Raw genomic sequence first — 15,602 nt, forward strand, 5'->3', positions numbered from 1 at the left:
AAGAGGCGAGTCTGAGGGTTAGACAAGTGTGAGAGGGAGCTGGAAAAATGATAGTGAGTGGTAGTGTGAGGGGATGGGGTGGATCTGGGGCTAATTAGTGTGAGGTGAAGAGGTGGGTTTGAGGGCCGGTATGAGGGGGGGGAAAAGGGCGAGTCTGAGTGATAGCCAAGCATGAGAGGGGAGGGGATAGTGAGGGTTAGTGTGAAGGGGATGAGGCGGGTCCCATGGCTAGTATGAGGTAGAGTGGGCTAGTATGAGGGGAAGGGACTAGCCAAGTGTGAGAGGGGAGGGGCTGTGAGGGCCTTATTTCCAGATGACCTTTTTATAGGGGAGACGTGACCGGCTGAGGCTTGTCACTGGTCAGCACATTTTAAGGGGAAAGAGGGAAGTGGAGGGGAAGGAAGGATGTGGAGGGGAAGGAGGGAAGTAGAGGGGAAGGAGAGAAATAGGGGGAAAGGAGGGAAGTGGAGGGGAGATAGAGGGAAGTGGCTGGGTAGGAGGATAGTGGAGGAGAAGGAGGGAAATGAAGTGTAGGGGAAGGAGAGAAGTAGAGGGAAAGGAGGGAAGTGGAGGGGAGATAGAGGGAAGTGGCTGGGAAGGAGGATAGTGGAGGGGAAGGAGGGAAGTGATGGGGAAGAAGTAAAGTGGAGGGGAAGGAGGGAAGTGATGGGGAAGAAGTAAAGTGGAGGGGAAGGAGGGAAGTGGATTAGAATAAGGAAAATGGTGAGGAAGGAGAAAGGAAGTGGGAGAAGAGTTTTAGGAAGGGAGGGAAAAAAGAGAAGGAAAAGAGAGTTGGAGAGGGAAGGAGGAAGCATATAGAGACAGAAAAGGAAGGTGAGGAAAAGTAGAGGGAAAAGTAAGAGAGAGCGGCAAAGAGTAAGAACGGAGAGTAAAGGAACTGTGGAGTGGAGAGGTAAAAGAGAATTGTGAAGGATATAAGGAAGAAAATGGAAATAAAGAGAGGAGGGGAAGAGAAACTGTGAGAGAAAGGTTAGAAGCGAATTTGTAAAAGAGAGAGGTATAAGAGAGGTTTAAAGACAAGAAAGAATAATTAGGGAATTGAAGAGAGGAAGAATGATGGATAAGGGAGGAAAGGGGAGAGGTAGGAGGATTTTGGGAGGAGGAAGAGAGAGCAGCGAAGGTAAGGAAAGGAAAGGTATTTTTAAAGAAAGGAGAAGAAAGGAGAACTGTGGGAAGTAAGAGATAGAGCTGAAAAGGGGGTGAGGAAAGATGAAGTGGGAAAGTTTTAGTGAGTAATGGAAAGAGACCTGGAGGGAGGAAAGTGGAGAGGAAGGAGATAGGATGTGAAGAAAACAGTGCTGAAGAGAGACGAAGAAGTAAATGAAGAAGATAGAAGAAGGGAAGAAAGGAAGAACAGTGGAGAGAAGAGGTAGTGAGAAAGAATGGCAGGAAGGAATAAGTAGAGGTAAAGGGGACGAAGAAAGGAGGATGGAAAATCAACAGAGAGAGGAGCAACTTAGAAGACCCAGAGAGGAAGAGTTTAAGGAGGGACTGAAGAGGAAGGAGAGGAGAAAGTAAACAGAAGAAGGAGGGAGGAGAGAAAAGAAACGGAGGAGGTTTAGGGGAGGACTAAAAGTTAATAGAAGAAAAAGAAGGGTGTGAAAAAAGTGAAGATAGAGGAAAGTGGAGAGAGAGGTGAAATAATTACGAATATGATCAGAAGAGAAATTAAATTTATATGAATGTGAAAGGAAGAAACACTGAAAAAAAAAAAGTATGAAGAAGATAAGATGAAAGGAGGGAGGAAGAGGACGAACATCGAAAAGAAAATGAAATGTAAAGGGAAATGAAAAGGTCAGGTGAAAGACTGATTAATGAGAGATGAAGGTAGAATACGTGAGGTGAAAAAAAGTTGGCAGCAAAACAGTGGAGGTTGAAGAGAGATGGGCAAAGGCAGGACGAAGAAAATGAAATAAGAGATGGTGGAGAAGATACTTCTACAACTATAACTAATATTACTACTACTACTACTACTACTACTACTACTAATAATAATAATAATAATGAAGCTGGAAAAATATGGAGAGATGAGGAGGGAATACGTGAGGTGGGAAAGAGGAGATTGAAGGACGAATATAAGAGAAATGAAATTGAACTGGAGAGAGAGAGAGAGAGAGAGAATATTGAAGAAGAAATTTGTGAGAAACGAAGATGGAATTCATATACTGTAGACAGGGAGAAAGGGAAATGAATGAAAAGGGAGGATGAATGAGGGAACATGAGGGGATACGGGAAGTGGAGAGGACGTGACACGAACGAATGAAGGACGAGGCGAAATGAAATGAAGGAAGGAGAATGAAGGAGAGAGGAGAAATGTAGAAAGAAGGGAGGGAGAGTTATTGACGTTTCCTTCATCGTGTTGTGATCCCTTTAACTCCCTAGGGTATTGCTGGCTCTCCTATTCATTCTCTTTCATTCTGGTAGGGTTGCTGCGTCATGGCATTCATTATTCATGCATTCATTCACATAATCATTCTCTTGTTGTTTTACTATTGTTGTTGTTGTGGTGGTGGTGGTAGTGTGGTGGTGGTGGTCGTAGGTTCATCTGAATGTGAACCCAGTGGACTGCAGGTTGAAGTTGCCCTGCTCCCTCAGTTCATCATCCTTTCAGGGGTTAGGGAGGAAATTCAGGGATGTTTGGATAACCGGGCAGTGGAGCCGACCGGTCGTATTAGTGCCACCACATGAAGGCGTCCCACGTTTGCACTAAACTAGTCACTCATTTACTTACACACACACACACACACACACACACACACACACACAGGATGACCAGATGATAGGATGCGTTGTCCTTTTGTCTACCAGCTCTGTACTTCTTCGTTTTTATCTGTCTCGCTGTGGATCCACCTTCATCACATCACACCTTCATCTCTCATTTATCTTCACATCTGTTATCATGAAAACATCACCAATCACTTCATAATTCACCCAGCCACACCGCTTACCAAATCAATGTCTCTCAGTCACTGCATCTCGTCACCCAAACGTTTCAGTCATTCACCCACTCACTGTTCACTCAGTGACTCACTCGCTTAATCATCCATTCGTTTCTCAGTCACTCCATCCCGTACTCACCCACTTCATCCCTCACTCAACCACTCCATCCCTTACTCAACCGTTCCATCCCTCACTCAGCTTTTCATGACGCAACCCTCTGCCTCGTCTCACACACACACACACACACACACACACACACACACACACACACACACACACCATCACTCACCCTCCACCCCAATCGCTCTCCGGGTCCCCTCACATCACTTCTAACCACCCCATTACTCACTGTGGCTAACCGCTCCAACACCCACATAATCACTCCATCACTTACCCACCACACTGCCTTCCCACCACCATTGACTCAGCAACCCATGAATCAGTAAGTCTCCTACCCTTGCACTACAACTGGTCACTCCCCATGCTCTTTTCACACAAACCTTACCTAAATAATCCCACCTCTCCATCTTGAATGCTGAGTTAAAAAAAAAAAAAAAAGGTGAACACTAGAGTAAGCTGCTAAAATTCACGAACAACTGCTATGGATGAGATGTAGAAGCATAGCCTTTTTTTTTTATTTATTTGTGTACTTATTTTTATTTTTGTCACTCCAGCACCACCTCTCTTTGTGATGGTGGGGGGACTGGGAGGGGGAAGTGTGGGGGATTTATAATGGGGGAAAGGACTGTTACTGTTTCTCATCCTCTCTCTCGTAAATACAGTACCGTATATGACTCGCCTTCCCTCGCCCCTCAGTCCTCTGTTCTAGGGTGACATGGTGTTATTAGTCACGATTTTGACACGTAATAGCCGTTTAGTTACCCTAGGTTGTAATTAATGTCAGGCAGTCTCGTCTTTCTTGCTGTGTCTCTGTGTCTCCTCTCCTATCAGTCTCTCTCTCTCTCTCTCTCTCTCTCTCTCTCTCTCATCTGCCCGTATGTCTGTTTCCTAAAGATAACTTGTGTGTGTGTGTGTGTGTGAGAGAGAGAGAGAGAGAGAGAGAGAGAGAGAGAGAGAGTCAGGATAATGGCTTCACCTCCGGAGTAGGACGCCCCTCCACACCACCTCCTCCAAAACTACACTCCGAGGGACTCCACATATCCGCCGCAGTTGGGAAGTTTGTGGTGGTTGTGGTACTGGTAATTGTGGTGGTGGTGGTGATGATAATGGTATTTGTGGTGGTTGTAGCGGTGGTGGTGGTACTGGTAATTGTGGTGGTGGTGGTGGTGATGCTGGTATTTGTGGTGGTTGTGGTGGTGGTGGTGATGATGGTATTAGTGGTGGTGGTGGTGGTGGTAGTGGCGGTGGTGGATGTCATTGGTTGTATTGTTGGTGGTGGTAGTTGTGATGGTTGTAATGATTGATAGTTCGATTGTGGTGGTGGTTGTGGTTGTGGTGGAGTTGGTGATGGAGAGGTGGTTGTGGTTGGAGGGTAGTGCTTGTGGTGATGGTGATGGTGAGGATCGTGGTGGTGTAGTAGGGAGAGTTAAGAGCGTAGTTAAGAAGATATGGATGTTGTTGTGGTGTTGTGGTATAGATGTTTTTGATGCAAGAGAGAGAGAGAGAGAGAGAGAGAATGATGTTATGTACGTATGTAATGTGTGTGTGTGTGTGTGTGTGTGTGTGTGTGTGTGTGTGTGTGTTTTATAGGATGTGCGAAAGTTCATTTGGAGTGTCATGAAGGACCACAGTTGTCAGGATGCAGCTGCCTGGATATTGGCCGGATATGACGTCACGGGAGAGAGAGAGAGAGAGAGAGAGAGAGAGAGAGAGAGAGAAGGCATAAGAACTGAGGTAATGGGAGGTAAGTGAGAAATTCATATTCTTTAGACAGACAGTCTTTCTCTCTCTCTCTCTCTCTCTCTCTCTCTCTCTCTCTCTCTCTCTCTCTCTATGTATATATGTGTCAGCCTGAGACGAGAAGCGACTCCCCTTATAGATTACCCAGCGCCCTATAAACTTGTTCAAACTTTTCTAATTTTACTTATGAAAATATTGGAAGTTTGGATAGGAGGGGAGGGAGAGGAGAGAAGGAGGAGGGCCATCATATTTGACACCTGATGCTGCTTGTACGACACGCCAGAGGTCACGGATTTACAGGAAGACATATGAATAAAGTCTCCGTGTCGTAATTCTGGTTCGTATGGGTATGACACGAAGGGAGGGGGAAGGAGATGAGGAGCGCCATATTTGACACCTGATGCTGCCTTTCCGACACGCCAGAGGCCCAGGGATTCACAGAGAGACATACGATTTAATTCTCTGTGTCATAATTCTAATTTGTTTTTTAGCGGGACGGAAGAGGAGAATGGATCGCAGAGGAAAATTGTGTTCTGTCTGAAAACTGAGTGCGGTCATAAAATTGAGTGCAGGGTCTTAAAACTGAGTGCAGGGTTTTAAAATTGAGTGCAGAGTTTTCCCTAGTTTCAAGCTCTCCCTACAGTAAAAAACCTTAAGTTACTGAGCCCTTGTTAAATATATACTCGAGTCTGCCAGTTTTCATCTGAGGGAACTGGATCACTCTCAACTTGAATACTAAACCGTGGTGACATGAATTTTCGGTAGTCCAAAGTATGAGGTAGGATTGAGTCTCCTTAGTTACTAGCTTAATTTGTCTTCCAATATGCCCACACCTGACCCATCACCTGAGCCGAAAGGGGTTGCAGATCTTTTTCAGGTGTAAATAAACAGACTTACGATCTTTTTTGGACGCAACTAAAATTCGTTCATGTAAAAATAAATAAATAAAAGAAAATAGAGTTTAGAATGTGTTTTGGTGCCTTGAATTTTTACTATAATTTCATGCCAAGTGTGAACCTTAATGAAAAATAAAAACAATCAATAGAAGATACATACTCTTTATCCTAATCATCGTTCATGCGTAGTTACTGATCGGTCATCTGAACACGCACTCCTTCTTGTCCCTATTTTCATCATATTTTTCTGGGAGATTTATTTATCGTTATTTATCGTTCTCTTCTTCCACAACTAAGCGCATCACTTCCGCTTGATAAGTAATGAAACAAGACGAAACACATGTAATTTTACCCCATTCATCTCCCCGTTCCTTCCTCCTTCAACACCTTCCTGTGATGGGCTGAGTAAGAGAAAAGCAGTTTCCTAATCTACTTATCTATACACATTCTAACAATTCTATAATATTACCTCACATGCCCAAAGGGTTTTAATAATGTGTATGTAAAATATATACAAACGCACAGGTGAAAATTTGGCTTATACCTTCTAATAAATTGCACCTGTAGCACCTTCAGATTACGTATTGTTCCGCGCATGCCCGTAGGTCAGGGGTACCAATTTTCGAGATGGACTAGGAAATCGAACATTTTTTTTGTCCATATTTTCTTTACCCACGGAAGTTGTCTAGGTATGCAGAACTCATAGAACAATACGTAATTTAGTCCGTCATCTTAGAAATTAACTAGTATAGCGTGTGGTTGCGTTAGATATGCGTAGATATTACAAAGCACGTGGTCAGTGCCTGTTGACGCCCTGGCACGGGATGGTTGTTACACCTGCCCTGGCCATCTCTTCGCACGCCTCACTCACCAGCCACCCTCAGTCACCGCCGGGAGCATTGCAGAAGGAAGTCTAGTTTGTCCTTTTTTGCGAGTGCATTTGCGTTTTTGCGTGCAGTGGCGTGATCTCCGAGGACCTGAGTGACTGTGGAGGGTGCTGGACTGGTGGTGATTTGGGTCTCAAGGTGTGAAGGAAAGATGGAGCCAGGTTAGGTCTTAAAAGAGGCGAGATGGACTGCCCTGCCACCCCAACGACCCCAGCAAGGTCAGCCATTTTTATCACTGCCATGTTATTGAGAACATCTTTTGTGACAGTACTTATCTTCCTTCCTGTGTCAAACTTACAATTATCTAAGCGGGATAATTAGCTGGATGTTATGTAGAGTATAGGAAAGTTATTATTATCGTTGTCCAGATATCTAGAGCGTCGTTTGTGATAGTTAACGCTTACCCGGTACCTTCTTTACCTGTCATGCATGTAGTTTTCTAAAGGTGAGGGTGGTTTAGTTTGGAGATAATTAGTCGGATGTTTGTGTTGGTGAATAATGACTGGTTAGGATGATGGAGTGAATGACGGAGGGAGGGGGATGCTTCTCTCACAGCTCATTGTTATTTGTATGTAATCCTCAGTCGTATGTGTATTTCTCTCATGATTTATTCGTATTTAAGGCATTTATCGTTGATGTTTGGTAATGGTTTGATGTGCCTCGGGATGCTTATATATATTACCACACGATATAAGTGACAGGACACTGATTGCTGGAGAGACGCACCTGCCACGTGGTCGGTAGTTTAGGCTTCGACGCACCGTTTCCCACGCAGCTACCCTCCACTTCCTCCCTCCACCTCTCCCTCTTCCACCTCACCCCCATCCTCCTCTCCCCCCTCCATACCTCTCCACCCCTCTCCTATCGCCCTCATCTTACCCACCCTCTGGTTTCTTCCACCACATTTTCATACCCACCCCCACTCTTCCCCCCCTCGTCACTCTTCCACCTCCTCCTCTCTCCCCACCATTGTTAACTCCCATCCTTCCCTCCATTTCCCCGCCTGTATATCGCACTTTCCCTTCTCTCCTCAAGGTTGCCCCTCCCCTCCTCCTCCTCTTTCCTCGCTATTGCCCTTCTCCCACCTGCCCTTCACTTCCCCCTCCTCCCCTCCACTTCCCCCACTTTGACATTACGACCTCTCCCTCATATTTTCCCATTTTTGCCCCTCCCATCTTGCCACTTCCCCACCTTCACGTCTCACGCTTCTTCCCCCTCTCTCCCACGCTTCCCCACTGTCACTCCACCCTTCCTTCCCACCATTTACCTTTACATGTCACGCCTCCTCCCCTTACACTCCCCTACTTCCCCTCTGCCGCCCCTTCCCTCCTCTTCCTCACCACATCTCACGTCCAGGGGATTAAACAAGCTTTTGATCAACTGTTTAAGTCCTCCAAATGGCAGATGGATTTCATTATTAGTAAATGCAAAGTGTTAGGCGTTGGTGGTAAAAAAGAAAAAAGAAAAAACGATACTGTGAATAATAGTCAAGAGTGATAAAGTAAGCCATGAAAAAGGATTTAGGAATTATAATGAATAAGTTGAAGCCAAGCCAGCAGTGTACGGAGGTTGGCAAGGAAGTCCGCAATTTAATCGGGTTCATAGGTAAAGCATTAGTTTACAAACCAGAATCTCCATCTTTTATAATGCCCTAGTTTCTCTCTCTCTCTCTCTCTCTCTCTCTCTCTCTCTCTCTCTCTCTCTCTCTCTCTCTCTCTCTCTCTCTCTCTCTCTCTCTCTTTAAGGCTGTGATAGTGTAAAACAAGTGATCCATTTATCCTTCCATGTAAATACTTCCATGGCACTTTTCCTTTCTGAATGGTAATCTTCACTTTTTCCTCTTCATCACCTCTCCATCTCTTTCCCTCTTCACCACTCTTTCCTCTTCATCATCTCTCCATTTCTTTCCCTCTTCATCATCTTTCCATTTCTTTCCCTCTTCACTTTTCTTCCCTCTTCATCACCTCTCCCTGTCCTTCACTTTGCTCTACTCTCCCATATTCAGCTGCAATTCCTCTTCCCCCCTCACTACCTCTTTCTCTCCATTCCTTATCATCACTCACCCCTCTTAAGCCCCTCTTCCACTTCCCTTCTCACCGCCTCTTTCTCTCCTTCCCTCTTCACCAGCTCTCCCTGTTCACTCTTCCTCAATTCTCCGTACCTTCCCTCTTCACCATCTCCTCCCAACTCCCTCTCATCTCTCCTCTCCTTCCCTCTTTATTACCTCATCCACTCATTCCCACATTGTCATCTTTCCTTCTTCTTATCTCTCTTGCATCCTTCATATTCATCTATACCCTCTACATTTACAAGGCCTCTTTCCCTTCTTGTAACTTCTGCTTCTGTCTTATCATCCCCTCCTCCTTTCCTTTGCTTCCCTCTTTACTTTATTACATACCTCCATTCCCTCCCCTCCCCTCCCTCCCCTCCCCTCCCTTCTTTTCTCTTTCCGATGTCTTGATGGTCGTGGCCTAAGCTGCTTTTCCCTTCTCCCATCCTCCTTCTCCTTCCCTTCCTTCCTCATTCTGTTTCCATTCCAGGTTCCGCGTCCCTCTCCGGCTCCATTCATTCCTTTCCCTTCCTTTTTGCATTCGTTTGTTTTTCATTCAGGCTTCATTTCTTTCCTAATCTCCATCCATTCCTCTCCTATCCTTTCCTTTGCAATCCTATCCAATCGTATCCTTTCTTTTCCTTTCCTTTCCTATCCTAATCTATCCTTCCTTTCCGTCCCTATCCTTCCCTTCCCTTCCCTCCCCTTCCGTCTTGTCTTTTCCGTCCCTGATGTTAGTTGTTCCCTTCTCTTCATCTGCCATTCCCTTCCCTACAATTCCTTTCCTTTCCTTTCTCATCACAGCACCCTCCTTCCTTTCCCAAACCCTTCCTCTCCCCTCGCTTCCCCTCAGCATCTTATCTCATCCCTCCCCTCCCTTCCTCCCCTTCCCCTTCCCCCTCCCTTCCTTCCCAACCCTTCCCTTCGCCATGCCGTGATTTTCGTGGTCTGAGCTGCCTCGGTGGAATGGTGTGTCAGTTCTGCTTCCTTCTTCATTACTCAGGTATTGTGTGGTGGTTGGCTGGCTAGTAGACCCCCCCCCCTCCACCGTCACTCTCTCTCATGGTTGTGTTCTGATCAACGTTTAGAGAGAGAGAGAGAGAGAGAGAGAGGTTGTTGCATATGGGCTGGTTAGAACGAGTGAATGATCCTGTTATTGGTCGTGATATGAGGAAGAGAGAGAGAGAGAGAGAGAGAAAGGATGTGGTTGACAAAGAACCAATTGTCGCCATGAGAATAGCAACCCTGCGTGTGATAGGGGTAGCCAAAGTGTGTGTGTGTGTGTGTGTGTGTGTGTGTGTGTGAAATACCGTACTGTAAGGGAAGTGAATGTAAAGACGGGCTTATGTATGATGGAATATTTTGTTGATGTTTATTATATGTTATAGTAATCCCTTTTTATTTTGAGTTAGTCTAAAAGTTCCATCTCCCTAACTTGGTCTAAAATTTCCGTCTCTCTGAATTGGTTTAAAAATTCCATCTCTAACTTGGTCTAATATTTCCATCTCTAACTTGATCCAAAATTTCCATCTCTCTAACTTGAATGCTGAGGTGTAGCAATAGATGAGCGTTAGAATGCGATGCTAGTCACGAAGAAGTGTTATGGAAGGGACGGAGAGCCAAAGTATTGTCTTTTTCTGCCACTGAGCTACGTGCAATAAGATACAAAAGGACAAAAATCTGGGCTAAGTGAAAGTGAAAGGAGTATAGCTTCTTGTTTGTCATTATCATTCATTCATTCATTCATTGCCAGACGCCATGTATCCCAAACGGGGTGGCCAAGGCTTAGAGTTAATTGTTTTACAGGGAGGGGCAGTTTACATAAATATTTTCAAGATCATCATTGTAAAGATATAATTAATCTTTTATTGTAGCTACTGATTAGATGATGTTATACAGCATCTACTACTACTACTACTACTACTACTACTATTACTACTACTACTACTTTTTTGTCATTGCGTAGGCCTAATGTTTTCCTGTAATGTGAAGGACATAAGAGAAAATGTGTATGCCTAGGGAAACCACTCACTATAACCTTCTGTGTACCCCTGTCATTAGTACCTGTCCTTGCCTGAGAGAGAGATAGAGAGAGAGTAGGCAGGAGTGTTAGAATGAAAAGAGGACACGAGGAAGGGCAGAGAAAGGAATGAAAGATAATTGAGAAAGTGTTTATTTGTGTGTGTGTAATTTACCGGGTCGGTCAGGATCACTTGATGGTCGTGATCGTCAGCTTTTACCCTCCCGGAAGGGAGCTGAGAGCTCATATAGTCCGATCTAAGGGCAAGGCTGTGACCTTCACACACGCACACCCGTCCCCTTGCTCAAGGGGGACAGTAACCACCCACTTCGTTAGTGAAACTTTTCGCAACCTGAGCGAGGCGCGAACTCCCGTCTACCAGATGGCAAGCGAGAACGTTACAACTGCACCAGCGAGTGGTGTGTGTGTGTGTGTGTGTGTGTGTGTGTGTGTGTGTGTGTGTGTGTGTGTGTGTGTACCATTTGCTGTATTGTGTGAACGTGGTAACAGTGTTGGTTTTGGTCGTGGTGATTGTTGCTACTGGTGATGATGGCGCTGATGGAGATGGTGGTACACTTGATGATTATGACGATGGTGATGGCGATATCCTTGTTGGTGGTTGTGAAGGTGATGCTGGAGGTGAAGTTAGGTATAGTGGTGTTATTGATTAGCTATTGATGTCTGAGTCGTACATCGCCAGTCTAGGAAGGGTTAATTTTAGCTGTCACTCTCCCTTTCTTCCAGTGGCCCTCTATTGAAGTTGTTGTAGTGTTGTATGGTTGTTGTAGTGGTGGTGGTGTGTATGGTTGTTGTAGTGGTGGTGGTGGTGGTAGTGTTTGTGATTGTGGATGTGGTGATCGTGGTGGTGGTGGTGATTGTGGAAGTGGTGGTGGCGGTGGTGGTAATGTTAGTGATTGTGGAGGTGGTGATGGTGATGGTAGTGTTGGTTGTTGTGGAAGTGGTGGTGGTGGTGGGGGTGATAATGTTAATAATTAGTGTTGATGAGGTTGTTATTTTGTTATCACGTCTTCCTTGTCCTTGCATTTGTAATCATAACAGGAACATGTAAATTAACTCCTACCTAAATACCCCCTGGGAAGGATAATTAGTGGGTTGGGGGAGTGGGTGGGGGAGAGTGTAGGTGGCGAGGAATGTGGGTGTTTGGATGGTTAAGAGAGTGAGTGAGTGTGTGGGTGGGGTAGAGTGTCGGTGAGTGGATGGGAGAGAATGGATGTGTGGATGGGTTGAGAAGAGTGTGAATGGGTGGGTGTGAGAGAGTGTGAATGGGTGGTTGGGTGGGTAAGAGTGTGATTGGATGGGGGAGACTGAGTGGGTAAATGGAGGAGAATGTGGGTGGGTGGATAGATTTAGTGGGCTGGATGGGGGTGAACGAATAGGTGAGTGGGGATGAGGTGAGACTTATAGTAACTGAGGGTGGATAGTGTGGATTGGTGGAGTGGAAGGTTGGGATGGTAACTGATTGGGAGAGTTGATGATTCGTGGATTGGGTAGCTTGGAATGGATATGTGTGGATGAATAAGACAAATGGGCGATTGATTTGGTGAGTGGAATTTTGAGAAGGTATATGGTTAAGAGTTGAGATTGAGTGGATTGACGTGTTGGGATGATGTGGATGGGTGAGTAGGCTGGTGGGAATTAGGACTAAGTTGTTTGTTGGCAGTTGTTTGGGGATGCGAATGGAGGGGGAGGTAGGTGGAAGAGAGAGCTGGTTTTGTGGCAGGGAATGGTAGGTGAGGGCATTATAAGAGAGAGAGAGAGTTGCCTAGGTTGATGGATAGGAGGAAGAGATGTGTGTGTGTGTGTGTGTGTGTGTGTGTGCGCGCGCGCGTGTGTGTGTGTGTGTGTGTGTGTGTGTGTGTGTGTGTGTGTGTGTGTGTGTGTGAGAGAGAGAGAGAGAGAGACTGTAATAGAGTAATGGTGGAGGTGGTTGGGGTGGGGAGGGGGGGGTAGTGCCAGAGCCCCGGCCATTGTCGCTAGGGTCAGAATTGAATAATGGCGGAGAAGAGAGTGTGTTGGAGGGAGGTGGGGGGTGGGGGTTCTCTCTCTCTCTCTCTCTCTCTCTCTCTCTCTCGTCTTATTCATTTCTTATTTATTCCTTCATAATTACTTCTTTCTCACCGTGCAGTACCTCAATAAAGGAAGAGAGAGAGAGAGAGAGAGGGAGGGAGAGAGAGAGGAAGTGATGTGGCAATAAATATCATGAGACAAACTGGAGAGTGGGAGGGAGGAAGAGGAAGACCGAGCAGTGTTGCGGCAAGAGAGAGAGAGAGAGAGAGAGAGAGAGAGAGATGCTGAGTGAGTGACAGTCGAAAAGGAGTGGGATAAACAGAAAGTGACAGTCAGATGGACGGAAGCTGAGAGACAGTGGGAAAAAAAATGTGTGTGTGTGTGTGAGAGAGAGAGAGAGAGAGCGAGAGAGAGAGAGAGAGAGAGAGAGAGAGAGAGAGGGTCGAAAATTAATTGAGGGACGAATGACCAAAGGAGAAAAATGACCAGATGCGGGAGGAAGGAAGAGGGAATGAAGAGAGGAAGGGAGAGGGAAAAAGAGAGTGGAAACAAGATTAGAAGGGAGGTAGGAGAAGAAAGATGAGAGGAAGGGTGGGAGAGAAGAGTGGAGAGGAAGGGGAGAGAGAAAAGAGCGAGAACGGGAGAGGGGGAAGGAAAAGAAAAAGAAAGGAAAAGAGAGGAGGTAGGAAAAGAGAGTTGAGAGGAAGGGAAGGGGAGAAAATGATAGTGAGATACAAATGGAAGTAGGAGGAGCACTTGAAGAGAGAAAGAGAGAGAGAGAGAGAGAGAGAGAGAGAGAGATCAGAAACGAAGACAGATACTGAGGAGAGAAAGGGGAGGAGGAAGGGAGGGGGAGAGAACACATATATATAGGACAAAGGGAGGGTGGAGGCTGAGAGGAGAGGGAGGGAGGGAGGAGACATTGAGCAGAGAAAATGAGGGAGGAAGAATATGAGAGAAAGGAGAAAGGGATGGAGAGAAAACGAGGCATAATTATGAGAAAGGGAGAGGGCAGAGGGAGTTTTAGAGGTAAGGGAGAGATAGAGAGATAGTGATAAGAAGATAGGAGGGAGGAATAGAAAAGAGAGAGCTGGAGATAGTCGAAGAGTTAAAGATAGTGCCAGTGGACGAAGAAATGGTAGCACAGGATAATTAAAGAGAGAGAGATAGATAGAGAGAGAGAGAGAGAGAGTCAGCTCGTAATTAACTCAGGCCCAGCATGTGTATTGTGCAAGTTGTTGACAGCCTCTGCTTTACGGCTTTATGATTAACTTCTTGTATTTCACTGAGAGAGAGAGAGAGAGAGAGAGAGAGAGAGAGAGAGAGAGAGAGAGAGAGACAGACAGACAGACAGACAGACAGACAGAGAGATTGAAATATATAATGGGTGAAGAATATTGTGGCAGAGAGTAAAACACACACACACACACACACACACACACACGAGAGAGAGAGAGAGAGAGAGAGAGAGGATGCGAAATGATCATAGAACGTTGATCGGTAGTTACTTTCGTCATTTGGTCTGAGAGAGTTGTAATTTGGTCTGTCTTGGTCGGCCGCGAGTTGGTGTATGGGTTGTGAGATGGTCTGTATGGAAGGAAGTTGGTTTGTCTTCAAGTTGGTCTGTGTGGACGAGAGGTGGTCTGTGAACTGTGAGATGGTCTGGCTTGATTATGACTTGGTGTGAATGGGTGAGAGGTGGTCTGTTTGGGTGAGGATAGGTCTGTCTTGATTTTATATTAATCTGAATGGGTGTAGGGTGGTCTGTTTGAGTGAGAAATGGTCCGCCTTGGCTATGAATGGGTCCTGTTTGGGTGAGAGTTGGTCTGTGGGCTCTGAGATGGTCTGTCCTTGTTATAAATTGGTCTGTATGTTTGTAGATTGGTTTGTTTGGCTGTGAAAAGGTCTGTCTTGGTTGAGAACTGGTCTCTGTGGTCTCGTATTGATCATGGTCTCGGTTTCATTTGTGTTTGGGAGATGGCCTGGGTTCAAAAAGAAATTTTTTAACCATTTGAGGAGGTCACTGACTGTTCCCAACGACAGAACTCTGTTTCCTCAAGTCTAGTTATTCCTTGTGTACGGGGGCTCAAGTTTCACCTAGAGCAGATGCAGTCAAAGTATAATAGTGCTCTGGTATTTGAAGGGGGTTCTGGAGAAAGTAAAAATATTAGTGAGTACAAGAGCTTTCTGTACCTTGAGCCTTTAGACGCTGAAACCTCCTTGATTAAATCCACTTTCTTGGAAGACGTTGGGGAGGAAATTAATATGGAAGGTGAAGCAGGATTTATTTTTTATTCTTTGTTATATTTTTTGGTGAATATTTAAGGGATGAAAAAAAGAAATTGGAGATGAAATTATGTCCCTAGCTGGCTGGAGAAATTAATTTATAAGAATACGAATTGTTTTTATTTTTTCATGTGTTTTTTTATGTGGATGTGGTATGGAGAGAGAGAGAGAGAGAGAGAGAGTTGATGTTGAGTAAGTGACAGTCGAAAAAGCGTGAGATAAAAAGAAAGTGACAGACAGACGGGCGGAAACTGAAAGAGAGAGAGAGAGAGACGAACCACTGACGCAACACCCACACACAACACCATCGGGACGTGTAGATTTTTCGGCCCAAAAAGAAAAAAAAAAAATGAAATAAACCTTTAGCTATATTCCACGCATAATATCAACGTATGAATATTCAGTGGGTCTTTTGCAGGTGTATGAGGGAGGGGGGCGTGGGCTGCCTCTCCTGTGTGCCTAATTACCCACACAATCTATGTATTTTGGCGATCACATAGGGCCTGTAATTAGGAGTCTCTCTCTCTCTCTCTCTCTCTCTCTCTCTCTCTCTCTCTCTCTCTCTCAGTTAGAAGTGTAAAAGTGACGTGAAATTATATGGCCTCCATAATACA

This window comes from Coenobita brevimanus, chromosome 5, assembly GCF_032717465.1.
Source record: "Coenobita brevimanus isolate Jiangsu-jjx chromosome 5, ASM3271746v2, whole genome shotgun sequence".
In the NCBI taxonomy this organism is placed as follows: domain Eukaryota; kingdom Metazoa; phylum Arthropoda; class Malacostraca; order Decapoda; family Coenobitidae; genus Coenobita; species Coenobita brevimanus.